Source organism: Drosophila erecta, unplaced genomic scaffold, assembly GCF_003286155.1.
Source record: "Drosophila erecta strain 14021-0224.00,06,07 unplaced genomic scaffold, DereRS2 tig00000021-arrow-pilon, whole genome shotgun sequence".
NCBI classification, from domain to species: Eukaryota; Metazoa; Arthropoda; class Insecta; order Diptera; family Drosophilidae; genus Drosophila; species Drosophila erecta.
In genome coordinates, this window is record NW_020825198.1 from 22,371,232 (window position 1) to 22,395,881 (window position 24,650).

At 46.2% G+C, this 24,650-nt stretch overlaps 1 protein-coding gene across 1 annotated transcript in view; it reads left to right on the plus strand.

Annotated features, from left to right (window-relative positions):
* The first annotated feature begins 5,021 nt into the window (after nucleotides 1–5,021).
* The window catches only part of LOC6544195 (putative phosphatidate phosphatase), a 56,633-nt gene continuing 37,004 nt past the window's right edge, over nucleotides 5,022–24,650 (plus strand). Inside the window, exon 1 of the mRNA XM_026977135.1 lies at nucleotides 5,022–5,067. The gene's annotated coding sequence lies outside the window, so the exon portion shown is untranslated. The remainder of the gene's footprint in view (nucleotides 5,068–24,650) is intronic.

The following is a 24,650-nucleotide window of genomic DNA, read 5'->3' on the forward strand; positions in this document are numbered from 1 at the left end:
ACAACGTACAGATACAATGACTGGCAGCACTTTGTGTCCTGCCCCACAACCGGCCACGCCTCCAGTCGTCCACGCCCCTGGCCACCGCTTATAAGTGGTGGGGGTGGGCGGTATATGAAATTACTCGAGATATTGAATTACGCGTTTTAAATTAAAAATATTTTTTCGCGATTGCATTAAATGAAAGGCGAACTAATTAAAGGCGATTTTTCGTTCTTTCCGTCCTGTCTCCCTTTGTTCTCTCTGTCTCCGCACTTCTCTTTTGCATTGCCAATGCAATTTGCAGTCTGAAATGAAAGTTGGTAGGCAAGGATGCAAGATGGAGGCCAGTGAAGAGTCCTCAAACCGGTGACATCGGGGGATTGAAGGCATTTACAATAGGAAATGTCTTATCTGCGGGCTGAAAATGAAAGCTTGGCCTATTCGTTTGAGTCCAAGGTGCTCTTCAAATCCACATAGTGATCCTCAAATAACCAAATTTTAGATAATACCAAATAAAAAAGAATCAAGTTTTACCTTGTATGATCAACTATTTGTGTTCAATAAAAAAGAGGGCTACCTCGCAGGGAATCAGTACAAGGGCTTAGTATTTATTTGCCTCTGCCTGTTCCAAATGGAAGTGTCAGGAACATTTTACCCTAGGTCACAGCTGCATTCTTTGCCAAGCGGATTTCCCGAAGGAAGCTCGTGTTGCCCATCAACACGATTGATTCGCCTGCTTGAAAGAGTTACGATCTGGGATAAAAGTACTTTGGAACCTGGCACTTGGCACTCCACTTCCCCTGCCCATTCCCACAGCGAACTCCTTGTGGCAGACAACGCCACAATGCGGGCGGTCGTGGCAGGAGTCACAGAGTCATTCACAAGCCAAAACAAACAATGCATCAATCAATAAAGATTTCCGCACCTAATAAGCCGCAGACCAGCGGAGGAATCGCGCGGCGAAGTACGAGGGGAAGCGGGTAGGTGGGGTGGGGCGGGACCATCATCGACGCCGTTCACCAATTAAAGGCCAATAGTTGCCGTTGCCATCTCCTCGCCGCCCGCAAGGTGATAATCGAATTACGACCCGAGATCGCCTGCGACTTTGACTTGGGGCTCGACGTGCATAGCTGCACCCTCAATGGTGCATGGAGGCATGGAGGCATGGAGGGGGGTGGAGGAGGCAGGGAAGGAGGAGACATGCAGCATCAGCTGCCTCAGTTCATGCTCAATGTCGTTGCCGGCATTTCCATATTTTCAAATTTGAATTTTCTATTCCGACGGAGTGTCGACACTGCCTGTTGGTTGGGGCAGGACACTCTGAAGAGCAGACATCGTTTATCAGGCAACACTTTGGACTCCGCTCCGCTTCCACTTCCCTCGGCTCGTAAAGAAAATTACACACATGTGTGGCTTTTCCTCGGGATTCGTTGGGCAGGCGGGGAAAATGGGAACCCAGTCGCTTCGTTTGGCTGCCTGCGTAAAATTTGAAAACACGTTAATGTCTGGCTGCATTTGAGCAATTTTGTGGTGCGTTCCGTTTTGCCAAGAGATCTCAGCGTAGCTTCGTCAGGATTGGGCAAGGAGTGAGGGAACCGGTGGGGCATTCCTGGGATATGAGCAATTAAGTTCTTACAAGTCTAACCATTCAATGGGTGAAATGGGTTTAGATCTTAGAAGATAAACACGTAAATTAGCAGAATTATAAAGTACCCACATGTTTTATACACAATAAGTTAGTTGTTCGCCAAAGTCGAAAAGTAATCAAATCATCTACATGGATTAAACGGACAGATAAAGTGGGTTTGAAGTATTCTAACGAATACAGTATTTAGTACTGGAAATTGAACTTGTAAGAGCTTATGAGAGATAAATAAATCGAAATCCAAATCAGTTTCTTAGGAGTGCCATGCCAATCCAATTCTCCGGTTCCAGATATTGCCAGCTGCTCCCCAGATCGTCTTTTTCAGGACCTTCCGTCAGGACGGGGCTGCTGTCAACACTGCAATTACGAAACAATTTCGACAGCCTGCTGCAGCAATTGGACGCCTGAAAGTGGAGCAGAGCCTGGCTTCTGGCTTCTGGCTGTCGACAAAAGATGGCATGCAAAAAAGTGAAATATTTTGGGCATAGAATTATGCATATGCAGATGCAGATGCAGATGAAGGGGGCATTTCAATGGCAGAGCTCCGTCTTTGCCGGAAAGGAGCCCCTCCGCCGGCACACGAGTTTTCAACACCTTTCGGGAACTCACGCTTCATTTGCATGTAACCATGACACAACAGCGGAGGCGGAGGCGGCGGCGGAGGAGGAGGAGGTGGCGGAGTCAGCGACACATGGAGCGGAGACCGCACAGACCACCAAAAGCGAAGAGTCCTCCCCGGCAGATTGGGATCCCCTCCTGCTCGTCTCCTGCGGGTGAGTGACAACCGCAGGGTAAGACCGCATATATCAGAAATAATAATAACCAGCAATGCAGAGTGTCGAGCGTTGGGCGCCAAACCCAAACTCTATTGGGTGCCTCCCGCTCCGCTTACTCCGCTTACTCCGCTCCGCTCCTTGGGTTCCGGGTGCGGTTGGCAGTGTGCTCGGGTTTCGGGTGGTGTCTACACAATCGAATCATGGCAAATATTTCCAAATGCGAGATGTGTGGAAAGTGCTAACGACGCAGCTGCATATTTTGTCAACTGTGAATGGGGCAAAGGACGCGGCAGCCGGAGTCCTAACGAATGTGTCTGCTGCGATGGCTGTCAGTGCCACAAAGGTGATAAGCAATTGGCGCGGCTTGGGGTGACTCCCTCTAAACCCGTTCCTCGCACCCGGTAGAGCACTTGACGCCCGATAATTGCCGGTAAAAGCGGGGGCGGAGCGCAATCAGCAGACAAACCAGGACTAATCAAGAGGACCTTGACTCCGGAGGATTCGGCAGGGCTTCCCATTGAGTCTCCAGTTTCATCTGGCTTGCTTTTGGGCAGCTCCCTTGTACTGGCTTCGTTTTTGTTTACTAATTATAATTTAATTTGTTTATTCCGCGCCAGGCGAAAATTCAATTTTCACTTTCTCTTTGTGCCAGAGCTGTTTGTCATTCGACTGTTCTATTTGCATAAGTCGTGGAAAAGTTGACTGCTCGCTGGCAGAAAAAATGCGAGCAAATATTTATGCAAATCCGGGAAAGAACTTGAGTAGTTCCCCTTCACTCCTCTCCACGTCGCATGCATCAAAAGTATATCAGCGCATCCCCGCTTTCCTTATTCCAAGACAAATGACCAGCCGCGATCATCAACAAGTTCATCAGCGGGCGCCATAAACGTTTGTTGATTACCCGCAGCCTTGCCACACTTTTTCGTGCCACCTCAGAGAGCAGAGCACCGGAAAAGCGAGAAAGGCGGGGATGGGGCATTGCTAGTTATTTGCATTCACTGGGGGATCCGTTACACTCCAAGGGCAACCGCTTTTCTGCTTTCCTTCGCTTTCCCGTTTATCGTCCGTTGGCTTGTGGCGAAAGATGAAAGTGTTTGGCAGCCGTCGCCGACGGCAAATGGAGCAGGCCACCGCCGCCAACCTGCTCCTTGGCTAACTCGCATTAAGTCCACACCTGCCCTGGCATCATCATCATCTCCTGCCGCCCCAGAGAAAAAATGCGAAAAGGAAAAGGGGAATCAAAATGGAGCGCTCACAAAATGGAATAGAATTGCAGATTCATTTCACTCAGTGGGATATAGTCGGCAGGATTGGGCCGGGTGGCATACCTTTTAGCTGCTTTATGTTTACCTTGGCCAAAGGAAAAGGTCAAAGGCCAAATCAGTTTTCCAGCTCCCAATTCCCAGGACGACCGCAGATTGGAAAAGCGCCGGGCGGAGGAAATCCATTCGAACCCTCTAAGCAGCAGCTTATTAACCCTACTGAGCCCCAAACGGATTGGATAATTCCCTGCCTTTTTCGACCTGCAATCCTCTTAAATCAATTAAAATATGAAATACGCAATTTTTGCCAACCAGATGCAGCCTATTTAATTACTTATTTCTGTGTACTGCTGATTGCATAGAAAGCTATATATTTTTGAAGTTCCGTTGAAGTTATAAATTGTTTTTCTGATAAGCACATTTTAAAAGATCAACATTTTTGTACGAGGTATTAACGCGCTCTTGGAAAAATAATTGAATAGTTAGTACGAATAGCTAAATAGTTTACGAAAGAATGATTTCTTTACAAAATTGGGGCTTGATAATTATTTTAAAGCATTGGGCCATGAGTGCATTCTGTTCGATGTGCTGCTATTAATGTTTAAAGCATGTTTCTGCTTTTCGCACCAGGGAAAATTCGATTTGTCTTCTCTCGAGATTTCTCTCGAGTGAACGTCCTCTTCATTTTCCCCCGTTTTGCTTATATTTTTTCGCTTTGGCTGGATGTGTCTTCTGTCTTCTGTCTTCCGTATCTTTGTCTTGACGCCTTGCCTAGCGGCAAAGTTGGTGTCCCGTCCTCGAGTTGCGCGTCCTTCGTCATCGTCCTGCGGGTGTCCTGGTGGCTCCTGGCTCACAATAAACCACTTTACAGCTACTAGTTTTATTTGCAGCAGCTTCTTTCTTACTCGTATTTTGCGCGAGCGGAATTGAATTAAAATTTACATTTTTAATCATTTTTCCACGCTGTGACTTTAATTCAACCAATTCTCCCACCGCGCTGAAAATGCAGTGCAATTCATTTGCGGAACAGTCCGTCTCTGTCTCATTCGCTTTTAATTAGTGTGAAAAGCGCAAATTATTCTCCGCCTCTCTGCTCCACCGCCCCCAAACCCCGCCCCCGGCGCTGCCCACCAAGTCGTAATTGGCTTACAACGACTGATGATTATAATATGCGGCATTATACTTATAATTATTATCGCGCTGCTTATGCTCAACCTGCTTCGATTGGAAATTCTGAAACGCTGTGCGCTTTTCCTTGCCACTTCTGCCTGATGCAACATCGTGGATGCTTTTCAAGTGATTTAAGACTGCATATTTGGCGTGTCCGATTTGCATTCAGTCTGCCCAACGCTGCGCAGCTGGGCGTTGGTCTGCTTTGCAGCCTTTGATAAGCGGAGAAATGGTAAGTGGAGAAATCAGCACCGCAATCCCAAAAGTGTTTGCCACAGAAGTTGCAGAACCCAGCATTATTCATGCTGCACACACTTGCTTAAATATGCAAGTGAGATTTCAATTACACTCGTTTCGTTAATTGATTACATCAGGCAAGCGATCCCCTTGGCTCGCGCTGGCATCCATCGCATTACGACCAAAACTGGGCTATTTGGAGCGGAAAAGCTTTGGCAATGCTCTGGAGAATGTTTCCATTGTTTGTTGCCAATGTTGTGTCGCCTTCCCCGCAGCCAAATACCCCGCGCGCACACACGGATATCCGAAGTTAGTTAATAAATTTAACGTTGATGAGCCAGGGAAGAGTGCAAATTGGCCATCAATCGGGGCCTTGTCCTTAGTGGGTCTCAACTGCGGAACTGAGGAACTGAGGAACTGTCGACTTGGCAAGCTGACGAACGGGCCAACTGACAGAAACCGGCCCATTATTGTTGTTAGTAGGGGGCGGCGTCCCTCGTGAGCGCAAATTAAATGCAAATTCAATTAATTTGAAGCAAACAATTTGCTTAAATTAATTAATTGAATGTGAATCTAAAGTGCTTCCAATTTAACGCTGAAGAGCTCGGCTCCACCAGCGGGCCACTGAGGGGGCTAGGGGCTAGGGGGTTAAGGGGCTTTTGGCTCCCTCTGCGTGTGTGAGCTCGGCATTTATTGAAATTATTGGAACAGCAGCCGGCGAGGGGCGTGGCAGTGCACTAGGGCGCTGCGGCGAGCCGCAAACTTTGGCAACGTTGCGTATGCGTAATTCTGCATTTGCTTTGCGTTTCGGCCCGACATCGGGCATTAAGCAAACTGTTCACTTCAAAATCAACTCGAAAATAAACAGCAGCAGCCAAAATGCAAATACTGCCCTGTGTATTAGTGTGTTTCCGTGGGGATTCGAGATGGCGGCGTGAGCCATTCAGAAGGAAAATCATTTGTAGTTTTCATCTTAAAACATATTGAGTGGTACACAAGAAACTGGTTGTTCTGAGTGGCAAATACTTCACTTATTTATTTAAACTATCTCTATGTCCACACACAGTTACAACTTTATTTATTCGCTCGTGACTTACGAGACTCACGACTTTTAAGATCATACGCGATGTACATTTATGGGCAAGCGCTCAATATTAGATTTTGTCAATCTTTACGCGGATAACTGTATCGTTTTAGCTCACATTGATTGTAGTATCAACATATGGTTGCAAGCTGCTTGTCGATATTACCAAATTCAAGCACCACACATATGGGCGTAACTTACTAACAAAATTGGAAATCAGCGTGCCAAGCGATTATCACTTTGAAGCTAACTGGAGTGGATTGATTATGATAGGCAGGATAACTATTATTTCTGTTGTTCATCATCGGTGTTGCCCCATCACGCACGCATCTCCAGTCGCAGCCGCAGCAATTTTCGGGACCACTCTCCCCCAAAATGGCTTTCATCGGTTAACCGGCAACAAGGCAACTACTATCGAATGTCGATGACTAACAGCCATTACTGGCATGCCACGCCTCCATTGGCGTCCCATCTGAGGCCCCTTCACCGCCCACTGGCAGTTTGAATGTTGTTTGCATTTTATATTTGCCAAGTTTTTATCGCCGTTATTCACGTGGCTCGAATTCGCTTGCTGGCCAAAAGGATGGGAGCTGCGGCAAAATTATGCGCTTGATTAATATGCGAGTTCAATGCGAATGTGCCACGCCCCCTATGGCAGCCCTCCCACCACTGGAGCGCATAACTGTTTATTTTGATAGTTTAATGTGTGTGCGAGTAGGCGGCTGTTTATTTGCTTTTAGCCCGGCTACTGTTGTTGTTATTATTTGGCCAGCAAATACACACCAAAATGGCAAATTTGCGCATTGCCAAAGTCAACGAATTGTAAATGATTATAATCATTTTCTTTTACGAGAGGTAATTTAAGTACAGCAAAAGCAACAGCAACAGCAAAAGAGCAAATTGATCGCACACATATTGGCCAGTCGTAGGGGGCACAAATATAGAAAGCCAGTTCATATAGGAAATTAGCCTAATCCTTTCGATTAATCACCTCTTTGAGCGCAGCCGTAATAAAATATATTTTCACTTTCGTTGCTCAGAAAACTGGATCCAAGCCAGGGGCTGACCAAACAACAAGGCAGCCGGCAGCCGGCAGCCCGAGCGATAATAAATTTTAAATCATTTGTCATTTGACGCATTTCGGCTAACAAGCAACTGCGCCGGAGACCCTTGACTCTACCAAGCCAATTCAGAGACAAAGCAAAGACAATGACTCGCCGACCGATATCGATAAATATCATTTGTTTGCCTGGGACCCAAAAGTCCAAAAGACCAAAGACCAGGCCAACAGCATCTTGGGTCAGCTTTTTGGGTCGAGCCGCGGGTAGTTTCCCTCTTGGTTGCCGCAATCTATTGACAAATGCCTTGGCCCGAGCTTTAATTGCCACAAGCTGCTCCGTGGACCCCTCTTTCTAATAGATTTTATCGGCTCAAATTCAATATACATAATTCTTGTGTGAGCTTGAAGGAAACAACAAATTTTTAGCTGATTAAGTGGCTCCCCGGTTCTGAAATTGCCCGTTTGAAAAGCACTGTAGATAGCAGCTCCTCTGATAGTTCCTATACGATTTATTCCATTGTTTGCGTTGCCTTGTAATCACAGAAGTATAAACGAATTGGAAAAACTCCAGCAATGCAGAGGCTAAATTCCACCAGAAATCGTAAACCATGCGGTTGCTTTTGGTTATGAGTAAGTGCCTCGTAAACAGTTGCCACAGGAAGCGTGTGTAATACGTATGCAAATCTTTGCAGCTCTAAGGTTGCGTCCAGCAAGACTCACCTGGAATGAGCAAGTGGAAAGGTTCGATAAGTTACTCCATCGAATCCGTATGTGTAGCCAAATTCCTAAGTCGGTTTGTATCCATCACCTGGACCGCTTTGCTGATAGGCCTTCCTCCAGGGAACGTTGATGGGAAGAGTTGGGCAAGACTGCCGGCCATAAACAGTTATTACGGCTGCCATGTTCGAGCCATATGCCAATTAATGAGTGCCTCACGCACCGAGGGGCAGGAAACCCGAGCCTAAGTTTGGCAACCAACTGCAGCCCCGAATGCCACGCGGGCGACAAATATGGCCAAAATGCCAGCTTCTACCAGACTTCTGCTGCAGCTGCGACTTCGGCTAAGGCATTAAAGCCGCGTCCAAAGCAATAATGGCTCATTACGCCAGCCGCTGATGAGAGCCAAGCAGCGGATCCGACTGCCCATATCGCGGCATTGAAATCGTTTCTCCTCTCTTCCCGGCTTTTTAAACGCGGCCTGCTCAGCGGGGGAGGGACGCCGCAAACTGCTAGCTGCACACCGCCAACTTGCAACTGCAACTGCGACTGCCCAGCAACTGCATCCGCGATCGCTTGGAGATTGGGCCATGGCGACGACCAAGACGACCACAAGTTGCTTGGCATTTGGCCAACTGGGCGCGCTGGCGCAAACTGCCCAATAATATTTATTTGGGCACTAAGCAACGCGAGTCAATATAATATATAATAAACATAATATATAAATACTTAATATTCAACCTACAGTTTGCTCTTGTTTAATGACATATTCAAGGGTATTGAAATGTTAACTAGTGGACTTTAGATTCTGTAAAGTATGTCATTTTGATGCTAGCCTACGGAAAAGAAGACTTTATAGTCTTAACGCAAAATAATTAAATACAGACCAGATCCGATCTCGGTTTTTGTTGCACACTGTGATTGGTGCATGCCTCGCACTCGACTTGACCCTTGCGTGGCCTGCTGGCCGGACTCCCAAGGCTTGCGGTTCGCGAGCCGCTCTCCGCACCCAAAAAGCTGGGTACCTTCTAATGTTGCTAATTTCCTAACAGAGATTTGATCCGCGAGATTGGCACCACCGTGGGTGGGTGGAGGAGCCGGTGGGCAGCTGCGTGTGTTGGCGTTCCTCCAGTCAGCGCTGGTTTTGGTTATCGTTGGGTAATTGGTATATCAATTGTTCGCCTCCATTGTTCGGCGCGCGTATGGCGAAATTTACGAGTTTGTCCATTTGGAAATTTGCCTTATAAGCGGCACAACGTGCAGTTTCATTTGCATTGCAAATAAATGGCCAATGGAGAACGCCTTCGACGACTGCTGCTCCAGTTCTCCAGTTGTCCAGCTCTGTGGCCCGTGCTCCATACGCATATATACATATGGGCCAATGGCTGATGTGGCACCTCTACTTGGCTCTACTTGATCGAGAACAAAGAGTCCAGCCATAAATTTTGGTTGTGGCGAGGAGGGGGCAGCTATAAAATTATAGTGGCTAAAGCCCACGGGGATCTCAGCTCACTAAACAGTTCGTTATGGCTAAAATAATATTTAAATGCAAGTTATCACAAGTGGAGGGCCGCTCGTAAAATCAAATGCACTTTGTCCGCGTCAGCGGGAACTTAACGATCACTTAAGAACTGGAGCGCCCGAAAAGGTCGTAAAAATTAGGGAAAAGTGAGGAAGGAAGAAAAGCTTAGGCTCTACACCCGTATAGTGCCCACACCAAGATACTTCCCAGTCGGTGCAGAATGCAAAGGTTATCTCATGGCTGGTGCCACGAGGAGCGATCTTACCCCATCTTAGCCGAACCTTTTCAACCGGGATAGGTTATCAATTCCAACGGCGGGTCAGCAAGACGGCAGTGTCTGTGTATAAGAAACGGTTCCATTGTTTCGGCGGAATTATGACTAAGCTGACAACTGTGCGATTGACCCCTACGCCACAAATGAAAACAATTGCCTGCCCCATGTCTCAGCTCTGTTTTTGCGGGTTTACTCATTTTCATTTTCGAATTCATTGCACGTTCTACAAATTTGAATATGAACTCTTGTTGTTGCGGTTCTCGGTCTTGTTTTTCTGTTTTTTGTCTGTCCTTTTGTTTGTTGCACTTCTCGGGGCAGCTGCAGCGCGGGGCAAGTCCAATGACTCAGTTGCCGGGCGTTGAAAGATTTAATCGCAGCCAGTTTTGTGGCAGCAACGGAGAGTGGCGAGAAGAGGAAAGGCCTGCGAGGGGCAAGTCCGGTTTTTCTGTGGCATTCCAGTCGGATTTCTGCGCCCACATTCAGTCATTTCACTGGCGTTCAGGGAACGAATCTATTTACAAAGAAATCCATTCCAAGTCGAATCATTCTAAGGTTTGATCTTAAAATCGAAAGCAGCCAAACAACTTGCTGGATGAGCAATCGATTGACGCACATTTCATTCATCGCCTTTGTTTACCTCAGTATATTGACCACTAGACCACTGCCAAGTGCCTATTTTGCGATGCGATTGTTTACACTGGCCCAGAATAGCCGCGTAATGAGTCATAAATTAGGATCTCACCTTGGAGAGGTTGGGGCTTTCATTTCCTTCATGAACCCCGATGGCTCAGCTCCGCCTGATCCCGCAGTATCCCTTGCGCTATCATAAACTAAGATAATCTCTAAGGTGGCTTCCCGCATACGTCGCAAATGCATCTTTTAACAAAGTCACCCTAAGACAACAAGAACAATCTCATCAGCGAAAGCTTCTGCCCGCCAAAGACCCAAGACCCAAAGACTCCCCTGCAGCAAGAATGTGAAATATGAAAAGGGGAAAAACCAAATAATGAAAAGTGTTTTCAGCGTCGCCAAGAAAAATGAAAATATTATGTCAGGCAGCGGAATAAAAGAAGCGGGGTGGGAGCTCCTGCCCGGCAGGTGACATAAGCCTCGAACACACAAGAGCGAGCTCCGGGATGAAGTTAAAGTTCCCAGCCAGCAGCTAGTGAGTGCAGCCGAGGATGCAGGCGCTCCGGGATCCGCGGAGAGTCCAAAGCCAAGCTGGCAAATGTCAACACAAACAAAGGCAACGGATGCAAGTTGCGGGCAGGAGAAGCCATCTGGGCACAGTGGAGCAACAGTGGTCCAACTTGCTGGTGAGGCTCCCAGCCAAGTCATAAAAGTGGTCGCACTAAAAGTCTTTCAGAGCCATACAATTTTACGTTTAAAGTGGTTCATCTATCTGTCAAATTAACTAAAGATATTATTATTTTTAATTAATATTGGAGATAGAAGTTGGCTCGTAGCTATTGAAGTGGAATTTCAAACAATTTATGCATCGAAATTGGGTGTAAACGTCTGAGGTTTCGAAAGCTGGTTACTTAGAGAATAATGAAATAATATTTACATGCCTAGATCAATTGTGGGATACCAATACTGCACAGAGTAGTATTTTTATTATTTCCAAGTGAGTTCTAACTAAAACTAAATCAGCTAAAGAAAAATGCACTTCTTTGTAATTGTGAGTCAAAGAATCCATCGTCCATGTCACCTAGACATTGTGAAGCGAGCTATACTCGTAATACCTTAAATTGTGCAAATAGTGGGCACAAACAGGCGCCTTTGTTCCACTGTGACAGGCCTCCAGGCGGCCATCTCTTGGGGCAGAAGTGGGCGACAGTGCCGAGTGGAGCACTGGAGCATGTTAACCCTTGTGCCCGCTGCTTAGTTAACCCTACCTATGTGACCGGCGGCAGATTGAGGCGGGCTGAAAGAGACGGGGGGAGCGGGAGTGGGAGGAGCGCGATTGAAGGTGCATTGGGGCTTTCGCTATCAGCCGTCGCCACAAGGCTGTGGATATGTCCTGGGCACATCCTTTGTCGCCGCACGGAGGGCGCCACACAGAACCAGCTGAACTGAACCAATCCGAGCCGAACTGAACTGAACTGAACAGAACAGAACAGAGCTGAGCTGAACCGCCGCCGTTGCCGTTGTCGCATGGAATTTTGCAATTTCTTTGGGATTTCGAAATTGCTTTTTCTACTTTTCGCAGCCCTGTGCAGGAGGCAACTTTTCCACCTCCGCCCATAGCCATCGCCCCATCCGCCGGCGCAGAACCACAGCTTTAGCGCCATTTCACCTTTGTGGGGATGTGGCAAGGACTCTACTCAGCACCCCGCTGCTCCGGCTGTCCTGGCATTGTTGGCCTCCGATTCTTTTGAGGGCAACCCCATGGGTTCGCCATGGCGGGCGAGCGAAGGAGAAGGCGCCGCAGAAAAAATCGATCAAGAAAAATGACTTTTGTGGGTTTTCGTAATTTTCATTGCACGCGTAATTGAAAATTTTCAAATTCCTGCTTGCATTTTTCGCCGCCCGCCGCCCGCCACCCGCCACCCGCTTCCACTGCCCCTCCGCCATCACTCTTTATCAGGCTGAAATGGAATTTATATGATGATAAAGGAAAATATCGCTTCCCCTCCCCGCCTCCCCGCCCCATGGCTTATTCGTCTATTCGATTCTACTCACTTCCTCTGCGGAAGCTTCCGACCGCCGCTGTTTTCATTACGCTTTCATTATTTGTCGAAATTGTGTTAATCTTTGAGCTTATAGTTCCCGAGTCTCTGGTGGAAAATATTGCACTCAGCCAGCGAGCAGCGATGGCAAATTGATGGCAATTTGGTGGGGAACGCCGAGCAGCTGAGGGTCTTTACGATTATTGAATTGGCCAGCATAGTTAGGAGCTGAAATGGGTAATCGCTTGGCATCAAACTACGCTCCATCGTGAGACTCTGTAGTTCTTACTTTGCTCCAGTCAAGTACTTTCCTGACTGCGAGCCAGCTATCAGGCAACCGCCCACTCGAACACTGAGATGCACACCGCCCACACACAGGCCACTAAAACTGGAGCATTGTAAATCCCAACTAATAATTTTGTAACCTTATCTGCTGCTCTTGTTGTCACAAGCCCACAAAGCGGGCAAAGGAGGAGCGGGCGGAGTGGGCGGAGGTCGAAGGCTGGCCACAGAAAAGCGCATATCCCACAACGATAATGAAAATGTCACACGAGCCTCGCATTTTCTCATCACCCAGCATCATGAGCACGACGACAACGGAGCTACAGGAGCTACAACAAAGACGAGGCGCACAGTGGGCTGACTCCACCTTTATAAACGACCCACTGCGGGGGGAGGTGGTCCTGGGAGTGGCGAGGTCGTCCTGGCGCAGTCTCGAATGCAGCGCAGGAAAAGGAACCAGCAGCAGGAGCAGGAGCAGGAGGAGGAGCAGGAGGAGGAGCAGCAGGAGGAGCAGGAGCCACATCAGCGACAGCAGCAACAGCCACGCTGACAACAACGTAAAGGTAAATCCTAAATAATGCGTTGCGCTCACTTCACAGCATCTGAGAAGCGGCGAGGACGTCGCCGCGGGAATAGCCCATGAAGGACTTGCCGTGAAGGTGGTGTCGTTGTGGTGGCGCTAGTTAGAGCCCCAGTTGCGAGGACAACCAGTCAACGTAACCAAGTTGATACTCTTCTTAGAAGGGGGAAAAATCGTGCAAGCCTAATCGCTTACAATTTAAGAAAGTAATCAAACTTAAAGGTTTTTAAAAGCGGTTTTTAAATTTTAAGTAGATGAATAACTATTGAAATGCACCTTTAAGATCTCAACTAGGCGGAGGTGCCAACTTCCTGCTCCTGCTTGTGGGAATCGTCTGGCAAGGTGCTAGGACACTACAGACTCCCGGTTCCATTTGGGCCGCCTTCCTGCCGACTGCCCATTTCCATTCCCAATCCCATCTGCACTCCTATTCCATCCGGCTCTATTCCCACTTGGCAGGACATTTTGCGGTTAGCTTAAAGTTCCTTACCCAGCCAAGTACAAGGCGATTATAGTCCGGGCTCCTGCTCCTCCGCGTGCCTCTCCTGCTGCGGACAGTCTTAGTGGCTGTCGTAAGTTCTAATTTCTTATTATTAGGCGTGGCTGGCAGTCGCAGGGCTGGCGTGGCAAGGACCGCACAAGTTTTCTCTGCTGTGGCATGAAATTATGGCACAACTTGCTGCATACGAAAATGGCGGCCTGGTAAATAGTTCTGGCCAAACTATTTCCTTGCTGCAGTGGTTGCTCCGCTTTTAGGTCCCACAGATGATGTTGTTGCCGTTGGCTTTGTTGAGGGTCGGTTTAGGGGCTCATGTCTTTGGTCCTGCTCGCCTGGCCTACTATTGCTGGGTCTACTTTTTGGCGAAACTTTGGAGGAACGCTGGAATGGATTTAATTAAAACATTCCCAGTGGCAGTGGGGAAGCCCGAGTGGCCAGGTCAGTGCGATTACCGAGTGCCGGTGGAGTAATTCGTCTCTCAAATGAGGAGGCAACCGGATCCGGATCTGGGGCCACTAAGACAGGATTGGCAGGAGCAAAGCTGGCCGAATGAAGAGTGAAAAGTGCAAGACAATAATCGAAATCAAGAGGAAAGTGCACAAAGCGATGGCGTCAATGCGGTTCTCGCTCCAGCTCGAGGGCTCTGCAGGATGAGCGCGGAGAAGCTCCAAACCATTCCCAGACCCAGTCCCAGACCCAGACCCGGAGCAACCCAATCCCGGCCCGAGCCCATTATTGTTTCCATTTAACTTACAACATTTTGCACTTTGGCCAAAGAGCTCGAGAGGGTGAGCCGGGCAGGCAATTCAGCACGAGAGAGACGAGAGATGGATAGTCCAAATAGATAAACGGCCAAGTCGAACAAAAAATGGCCAAGAAAATTGTGTGTGAAAATGAAACTGATTGTGGGGAAGGCCAACTTATAAAGGGGGAAATTGATGCAGCCAAACAAACCATGAGAGCGAAGCCAATCGAAGAGGAGGCTGCCAAGGAGCAAAAAGGATGTAAGGGGAAGCAATAAAACGGATTATCGCCAATGAAGGGGTGAAATAGTTTATTGGTAACCATTCAGTACTAATGACCAAGATTGGTTGGGAAAGTTTGTTCAGCTTGGTCCAGATTATAACTCACTGATATTCAATTTAATTCCCAAGATTTGGCAAGGCAGCTCCTTAAATACTTGGCTTCGGAAATATAAAAGAGTACTTTCGCTTCCCAACAAACTATTAAAATGGGAGACAACAAAAAAACCTTAAATATTCAATGATATATCCTGTTTATTATTAAACTGATTACAATTGTATGTAATTTCTGAACTCTAAAAAGATTGTTTGTATTTCCTGAGTTCCTAATAAGAAAATATTTGGCTGCTTTTTCACTGCATATACTAACTTGGGGTCCCTTTCCATTTTAGATTTAAAATGAATAACATGAATATTCATTCAAACAGCTTAACTTACCTTTAAGGTGAAAACTCTTGAAGGATCAGGGTTGTTCGCATTCAACTGGGGCTCTTCAATGCAACATGTGTCGCCAAAGAGCAGTAGGAACCAGAGGAAAATGCGAAAACTAAACAAATAAAATTGGTTTCCGTAAAAATTGCAATCGAGCAATGAAGTGTAAAAGTTTGCACAACGTGCGACGCAACCGGCGGCGATGGCGACGTTTGTCTCTAACAAACTTGTACTTGTTTGTGTGGCGGCTGCTGTGCGCAACAGCAAACAGTTGCATTCAACATGGTATTCAAGTCTGTAGGCCCGGGACCATCGCTTCAGGCCAGCGCGGCAGTAACAGTTGCAAAAAATGGCAGCGGAAACAGACGGCGTCATCATTGTCATGGAAGCGGTGCAACTTTTATACCCCGTAATCCCGTAATGGAGACTTACAGGGTGTATAGTCATTAGGAAAGTGAGATCAGCGATTGTCTCGCAAAAGTAATAATAATAATAATACTACCTAATGGCACTGAAATAAAGTTGAGAAGCCCACATATTCACTTATCCCTAGAATGCTGTGATCAGGATCAATAGTCTTGCCACTATAGCCACGTCTACTGTAATGGGTATCTTATAGTCAAGGTCTTTGCAAGCGGTACAACTTTTTATACCCCGTAATCCCGTAAGGGAGACCTACAGGGTGTATAGTCATTAGGTCAGCGATTGTCTCTCAAAAGTAGGTCTTGCTCAGTGCACATATAGACTGAATAATATGAATATGATATGAATAATAGTACTACCTAATGGCAGTGAAATAAAGTTGAGAGGCCACATATTCACATATCCCTAGAACGCTGTGATCAGGATCAATAGTCTTGCCAGTACAGCCAGGTCTAGTGGAATAGAAAAATAACTGATTGATGGGTATCTTGTAGTCAGGGTCTTTGCAAGTAGGAATCCCTCTTCTTTGGGCTTCGCGATGCCAACGGTGGGGACTCCTTCGGACGAACCTAGCGCCCAAGGGCGACGCATTGCAGGCACAGACAGCGCTCCTGCTGATGATTATGAGTAATGATGATGATGTTCATGGCGGCGGCAAAGTTGTGACATTCGGAGCGATAAGCGGAAATGGGGCCGGCTGGAGGGTTAAAGAGCTACCCCATTTGCGGAATGCCGCTTAAAGTTTAGATGCAATTGGAGCGTTTTACGAGGGAATCTATGTAGTTGCTGAATTAGTACTGGCTCCGTTTGTAATTTTTCTGCCTCGGGAAAATGTCTAGCTGCCATCCACCCTTGATTGCTTATTCTTTGAGGTCCTTCAATGAATTTTTAAGGCTTTACACTCTCGGTTCTCCTTTTATTTTCCTTAGAAGGGGCATACAATTTTTCTCAATTTGCATTGTTTTCTTTTTTCACTTAGTCCTCGGAGTCCGCTCATTGCTTATTTAATTATCTTTTGTATTGTCAAGTGGTTGAAGCGAAAGTTGGGGCCTGGTCAGAGGATTGAGAGCTCCATTGTTGCCCGGAATTTCCATAACCTCCTTTTTTCGTATCCTTTTGCTGCGGCCCAGGCACGTGCATCTCAAGGGTTAAATTAGTGGGGGGCGAGTAAAAGCCTTTGAGTCTTAATTGATAAATCGCTTAAAATTCCCCATGATTGAACCACCCTGAAATCTTCCCTCAGGCCAATTCAAACTATTTCGGCTAAGGAAACTACGCAAGCAGCAAAATAAAAGTAAACTGAACGGGCAGAAGCAATTTAAAGCAGGAAAATTGAAGCAGGAACAGAAATGAATGAGAATTCTCACTCGGAAAATCATTAAAATGTCTGAAGGACGCCGCCTCCGGACCGGGCCAAAAGAGGACCGGAAATGTGGCAACAATTGTATATGGCACATGGAAGCATCAACAACGGCACGGCCAGGTGAGGCAAATCCCGGCGAAAGGATGCAATTTAGAGCAAAAGAGCATTAAAATGAATGGCAAGTGGGGCCAGCACGAGTGGGGCGAGGAAATTAAAAAGCCGACAGAGAGCGAAACTTCAGGCCAAGAGCCCCTGGAAATGTGGGTCAACGAGGTTGAAGTGCGAAGTGTCAACACCTAGAGATGGGAGCTCGAAGGGATCGCTGGATTCTTGTTGCCTTTACACTGATTTCCCAGCAGATTACTCGTGAAACCGTGCCGTTGATTATAAGTCTGACTAAATGCATATTTTAAGATGTCTAGGTAATGGTCATAAGCTTAACATTCAAAGGTGTTTGGTGCTAATACTGCTAAACCGAGAGGATATATAGGTTTTTTTCGATTTTTGATAGAGATGCCAAACAAAGTTCAGTAAATATTACTAGATGCATTCGCACAGCGAAGGATATCGTGTCACGATATTATTTCTATGGGAAATGAGGTTCCTAACCAGACGCCCAGCGAGGTGGGCATCGAAATTAAATTTTAGCCATGCCAAGGGAAAAGTTGACGTGGGGCTGGGGAGGGATTCCCTTTGCCCTTTTACGCCTCAAAACTTTTTTAACAAACATATTCGATTAACTGGCCTTGGAAGGGGCAGAAAAGAGGCAAAAGGGGCAAAAGGGGCAAAAGGACCGACCCTGCTGGAATTGCTTACCCTTTTTGTTTCTATTTATCGAAAACCACTTGATTATGCAGGCTTATCCTAAGTCCGCTGCCGGGTCTTGTTTTCTTTTTTCTATAATATATTTTTTGTTTTTGCTTGACCGCCCGTGGAATAGAGAAGTTGAGCAAAGCTTGGCCTTAGTTTTCATTGGAGCGTGAAAATTTGTTTGAAAATCCTTTTGCTATTTCGATTTTCCTTTTCTGCAATATTTATGATTTCTTTGGATATTCTCGTGGCTGCCTTTTTTCACTGCCCGGTTGGGCTAATTTATAAATTGTGTTTTCTTTCAAAACTTATATGATTGCTTGGAAGTTGCACTTTCTTTTCGACTTTTATTTTTATGCTAATTTCATTGGGCAGTTAGCTCTTTCTTCTACCGACTTTATAGGGCCCTGATTATGCCTAACGAATATACCAGAACATTCTGATTGCTGGCGAAATCAGTTTAAAGGGGTCTTATGACCAGTAACCTAGTGTTTACTGGATTTTTCCATCCCCAATTATATTGCGCCCCTGCTGAGTACATGAAATAAACTTGTTAAAATGCAAACAAAATGCAATAAATTGTGTGTTCTTTGTCAGTGGCTTGCACTATTTGCAGTTGCTGTTGTTGTTTCTGCTGCTAGCCAAAGTCAATCCAATTCTGTAAATTAAATTAAATTTATTACACTTACCCCTGCTCCTCACCTTCTGCCCCCAGCAACTTTGTTTGTCCCTGTGGATTTTGTTTTTTGCAAGGGGATTGAAAAAGTGCATTAAAAAAATTAATTTTCATGTAGTTGAGGCCAATTTACAATGTGCAAAAAGCTTTTGTAATGAAATTTACAAGCCTGACCATCAGGTGAGTCCATAAATTGTCCGGATTATGATTCACTATTAGGCTGAGTACGGATTTTATCATTCTTTGGCGATCTACTGTCCAGGTCTATTGATCCACCGCACTTCGTCGGCAGAGAACAAATGGACATTTTTTGACCGTACAGCGCGTGACAAAGCCATCAAAATGCAGTTCTGAATTCAATAATGAGGAATGGAACGGGCAGCTAAGAATTGTCGAAAGAGTTGAGTACACCACAATTGACAAAGTTGAAATTCAAATTTCAGCTGTTCCCCAGAAATGTAAAAATAAAAATGATAGAATGCTCTATTCGAGTTTCCCGACTATCAGATACCCGTTACTCAGCTAGTGGAAGTGCGAATGAGAAATGTCATAATTTTCAGGAATATCGGAAAAAATTGCGAAGAACATTTAAAACTTTTTTCAAAAGCGTGGGCTTGACAGTTTTGAGCGGTTTGTGGGCGTTGCAGTAGGCGTGGCAAAAAGTTTTCCAGCAAATCTATAGAAATTTACAAGATATATTCAAAAATGAAAAAATATCATATATTTCTAAAGTGTAGGCGGGGCAGTTTTGTGTGATTTGTAGTTCTTGAGATCGAGGAGTTCATACGGACAAACGTACGGACAGACGTACGGACAGACGGACATGGCAAGATCGGCTCGGCTATTGATTCTGATCAAGAATATGAATACTTTATATGGTCGAAAACGTTTTCTCCTGCCAGTTACATACTTTTCAACGAATCCGGTATACCCTTTTACTCTACGATAAACGGGTATAGAAGAAAGAACCGTTCAAATGACGCGATTGACGAGCGGAGCCACGAAATTCAATTAGACACGCCCTGCAATAGCACGGAGCGCCCTTCCAAGGGTCGGCTTCTTTATCGCCGAGCCTTTATCATCTTCACTTCAATGAGGGAAATGCATTAGCCACAAAACCGTACACTTGGGTTCAAAAACCTCCCTTGAGGGAACGCATAACGGGTAATGGTTTAATTACTCTCAGTGTCTTATCTGCCCGGGACTTTGGTGCCAGTATCTGTTTTAGTTCGTAGTGTCACGGATCATTTGGAAAACAGTTTGTGTTCATTGATTTTTGGCTGCGTGAGGAACGCCGCAACTATCTCTTTGGCTGGCCTAATCCACCCGAATATGAATTGTTATGATGCTTGAGTATGGAGTTTATGGGAGCCCCAGATTGGGCTGAAATAATTGTTTCAGCCGGAGGACAGTTTACAGCTAATTTTTATTTTTCTATATGTCAGCCCAGGGAAATCAATCAACAATTGACACGAGAATGTGGGGGACCTTCTTCCATCGTAGATTTCGGTTTTTCCAGCTCAAGTATCCGTGCAGCACACAGACAATAGGCCCAACCAAACCAAAAATATTCAGATAGATGTTAATGTACAAAACTGTTGAGCACGAGATGAAAGATCTCGGGACTGTCGCAGTTGTCAGCTCATTTTGGTGTGCCTGCTCCTCATCGGAGGACGGCATCGTTAATCATAATTGAGTAGCCAAAGGGGTTAGCCGATCTCGGAATGTCGAGTGCCATTGCTGGAAATTCAGTTACAAAAGTAAACAAAAGTGGGACACCATTATTGATGGGGAAGACGCTGCGTAGAACATTTTCAAATGCACTGATAAGAGAATGGAGTTGGAGGGATGCAGCTGGCAAATGGATTTTCCCGTTTCCAAAAACTCATAAGTGCATTCAGTGCTCCATCAGTGGGTGGGAGTCGGAAAACGGGGAAATCGATTAGAGCGGATTTAATTTCCTCTCCTGAAGCCACTTGAAAAGTTAATTGCAATGGTACGCGGACGAATATTGGGGAGAGAATTCGTTTTGGGGGACTGGCTGCGGCCTACTGAATTTCACACATGTAAATTAGTTTTTATTTTTCCTGTCTTTGGGCACATTGCGTTTGACAAGAAATTAGTTTGGATTTCAAGCAGCGGCGCAAGAATCTTGAAAAATGGAGGCAGGGTCCAACTGGAACAGCCTCAAATTAGCAGCGGTTTCCAGGGATGCTCGTGAGTCATATTTGTTTACAAGACCCGTATGTCGGAATAGTTGTACACTGAAATAATTTAGAGCTTGAGAAAATATAAACAGAGAAGGAACCAATGTACCACTAAGTGTTCCATCAGGAGAGAATTGTATAGATCATGTTGCGATTTATAAATTATAAACAAAAAAGGATAAGTAAATTATAAACAAAAATAATAACAAATATTTAGTGCGAAATACAGAAATCGTTTCAAAATAAATATACATTTGATTAACATTTTAGAACACTGGCCGGAAGTGGTGTACTGTGGTGTACTGAAAATGGCCTTTTATAATAAATGTCAATTCTGTCACGTTCTGTCAAAAGTTGTAAGCCCTTTAAAGGCACAAAATGTCATTTAACCACCACAATAATTTTGCATGTGATGAGTCCACTGTGCAGATGCCGAGCCGCAGGAGCACGGACCAAAATTGCATGCGGGACTCAAGAAATGCACCACCTTGTTAAAAAGGCAGACGAAGAGTGAGCGGGAAGAGTGAGGAGAACAGAAGGACGAAGGAGGCAGACTGCTGCTGTATTTGCTGAGCGGATCAGGAGAAGGGATTTTTTATTATAATTTTTACACACAACATGTGTGCATGCTGCAGGACGAAGGACGAAGAGGAACCCGGCCTGGATTCCTGGGAGAGTTTGTGTTCGTCGTCTGGCCTGCGTTTCAATTGCGGCCAGGATATGCATAAGTGTTCTTGAACATTTTCTGATTTTTTGTCCTCTGTACTTCTCCTTTGTCAGTTTGGGGTTATGTTTATGTGGCGAACGAGCAATTTTAAGTACACATTTGGGAGCAGAAACAGGATGGACGGGGTGGCAGTCCTGCGTCCTGACAACTATTTACACAACTGCAATAATATTTTTGTCGCCAGCTTCCCTCGGATTTTTCAGACGCAGATTCACTTTTCGGAGCCTCTCACTCACTGGAATTGCTATTGAAATGTTTTCTATGGGCTGCCAACTTTTATCTCTACTCCTTTCTCTCTGCGTCGCTGGAGAAAGTGATTTATGCGAGTGAGGAGAGTTTGTCTCCATCACGAGGCGACTTTTTCTCTGGCTACTTAGGTAGGTTCCCTTCCCCTTTTCGCCTCCGCCACTGGATGTTGTTGATTTTGCCAAAAAGTGCAATAAATTAATGTTTTGATTTTGTGCATTGCCGGGGAAATGGCAAAAGAAGTTTGTCGCCGTCAGTTGCATGTGCGAAAAGTTTTATCGCCCGCTTCTAAGGAGTTTTCCCCTGGATTTTCCATTCATATACTTGGCTGAAGAGCTCGCTATCGAGGGAGAAAAAGTAAGTTCGCCGAGAACAAAGGCATTCAAGCTCAGTTGGACTAAGTCTGCGGCGGCATACTGGGCTGCCTATTAGGGTCTGAGAAAAGGCCGCATAAACACTTGAGAATTATGGTTTTCTTTTCACCGAGTTTCCTCCCCCGGCTATGCTTAATTCAGGGCGTTATCCTAATGTCAAGAGATCGCTTGAGCTGCCAGTCTAGCCCTAACTAGCGTGACAATCTCAGGATCACACACGCAGCTTGTGGTGTGTGCGAGAGTTCCCAGAAAACTCGATCTTGGTGGTCTGCGCTAAATGTTGTCCCAAAGCGTTTACTTTTCATGGGTTGTTGTGTGTCATCGGACATGCTATCTACAATACAATTTTTTAAAGCTGGCCTTATCAAACATGTGTTTTTTATTTGCTTTAATGTATTCAGCCTAAATGTAGCACTAATACTTATCATTTTGATACCACTGTAATTCCTCTAGGCTTGAGTCCTCCAACTTACCTGCAACGAGAGGAACAAAGTAATAGATGCAGTTAGTACAGTGTGTGTTCAAGGGCAGGCGAAAATGCAAAATTCGAATAAGAGATGCGCACAGCGAATTCCCCAAACCACAAACTACTTTTACCCGAAAGACAGCTATTCCTCGTGGTTGCAGCTGCGATTGTTATTCGGGTCATGAGGCAGTTGTCCCTGTCGCAAAAGCGGCTTCTTCAGCATATCGAATCGCGGAAAGCCACGCGGTCCGCCTCGTGCGCCGATCACAATGGAGCGATGATGAAGATGACGATGTGGCGGCGGATGAACGATGGTGCCGGGCAGAGTCACCACGCTCCTAGAGCTTTGTGGCACACACGACTGCGCATATTTAATTGCTCATTCGCGGCGGGGAGGAGCGGGAGCGGAAGCGGGAGCGGGATCGGGTTGGATATCGGAGGGCTTGACTACATTGTACTGACAGTTGGCACAAATTGCCAGGCGAACTTTCTTTGAGCCGATCATGGAGCTCCGTTCCGCAGTCGCCTCCTACGCCTCCTACGCCTCCTACGCCCGTCGCAAGTCTCATTGGAATTTTCCTGGCGTCATGCTGCTGCATTTCCCAGCTGCCTATTGTCATAAGCTGCTGCGGCTGTCAATTGCTGCATCTCGCTACTGTGTTCAGCGGATCTGAGAGTCCCAGTCATCAAAGAAATGTGTTGCCTGACGGGTGGGAGTATGGATTGTCAGGCGAAAGCTTTCTCAATCCTGGAGCTAAGACCAGAGTTGACCTCTAGCCCCAAAGAGGCCATCAAGAGATAGAAATCATAATTGTTGCGTAAATATTTGGTCAGGTATAATTGCTGCAACAAAAATACGTACAATGGCGTCCAGTCGTTGTAAAACAATAATTTACATAATGTTTCTTACAAATCACGCACACAATGCAGTGACTTTCCACTCATTACCTTTCCTCCACCGTGAGGTTATTGATTTATTATTCACAACTTTGTGCCGCATCATGCTGCAACATTATACGAAATCATCGTCAAAGAACCTGTGTGAGGTGGTTTTGATGTGGTTTTCCTCACTACACTTCCTTGAAGCTTCCAGCATAGCTGAGGCTTTGGGTTAATTAATTGAGGAATGTGCATAAACGACAGACTAAACATTTAGCTCATTCAGTCAACGCATTTAAGTGACTGGAAAATAAATCGGCCTTTGGAAAAAAACGGGTAGAGTCAGGTAGAGTATCTAAACGGCGCCGTAGAACCCGATCATCTTCTGTTTCTGTTTCTACATATCATCGCCTGGAATCTGGGAGAATGCATCTAGAAAGGGATGCGGATGCTGATCTCCGCTGTTCCCGAACAGCATCATTAAACTGAACTTGAATGGTCAACCCACGGAGGAGCAGCGAGTTACGTATGCAAATTAGTGCTCGGGTCTGGGAACAGAAGGGAGTGGGCACTCCAGATGTCAATGAGATAGCTCTGGCTAAGTGGGTTATGCCTCGAAGCCATGAGCTCCGGGCACTGGAGCCGAAGGCACCTCAGCTACTATTATATGAGGCAGGAATTATCGCACGCAGATAGTTAAATACTAAGCTCACTGCCGTAAACGTTTTCACACCTCCCGTGCTGGCGGGCAGTATTACCCTATCTATATCTAATATGGGACCCGATAACTTGACTCCACCAAGAGCCGCGTCCACCCATCTCTTAGCCCCATCTCCCATCTGGACTCGCACGGCACTCAACACGTTCTAATGGGTTCGTCCGCCGCGACCGCCCACGCTGGACTTTCCCACAACTCCGGGGAGCACCCACGCACGTCCGAATTCGCCCTGACCCCCACACCCACTCGGATTCTCCATCTTAGCGCGCATTTATGCAAAAGGTGGCTTGTTATTGTTCTGACGCTCCAAAAAATAGGCGTATCGCGAATCCAGTCCAGCTGCAGTCGGAGAAGTAAACGGGGTCCAGAAATTGGCTGGAGCACGATGGCAGTGCGGACTGGTGCAGCATTTCTCCCAGTGTGGAACACTCCCACTGTCCACTGGCCAGTTGTCCACTTTTCTCCCCGTATAGTCGAGCTTTTGCATATAATTTATATGCATTTGACAGTTTTGACTGATTTATCGATGCAGGAGCATGGCATAC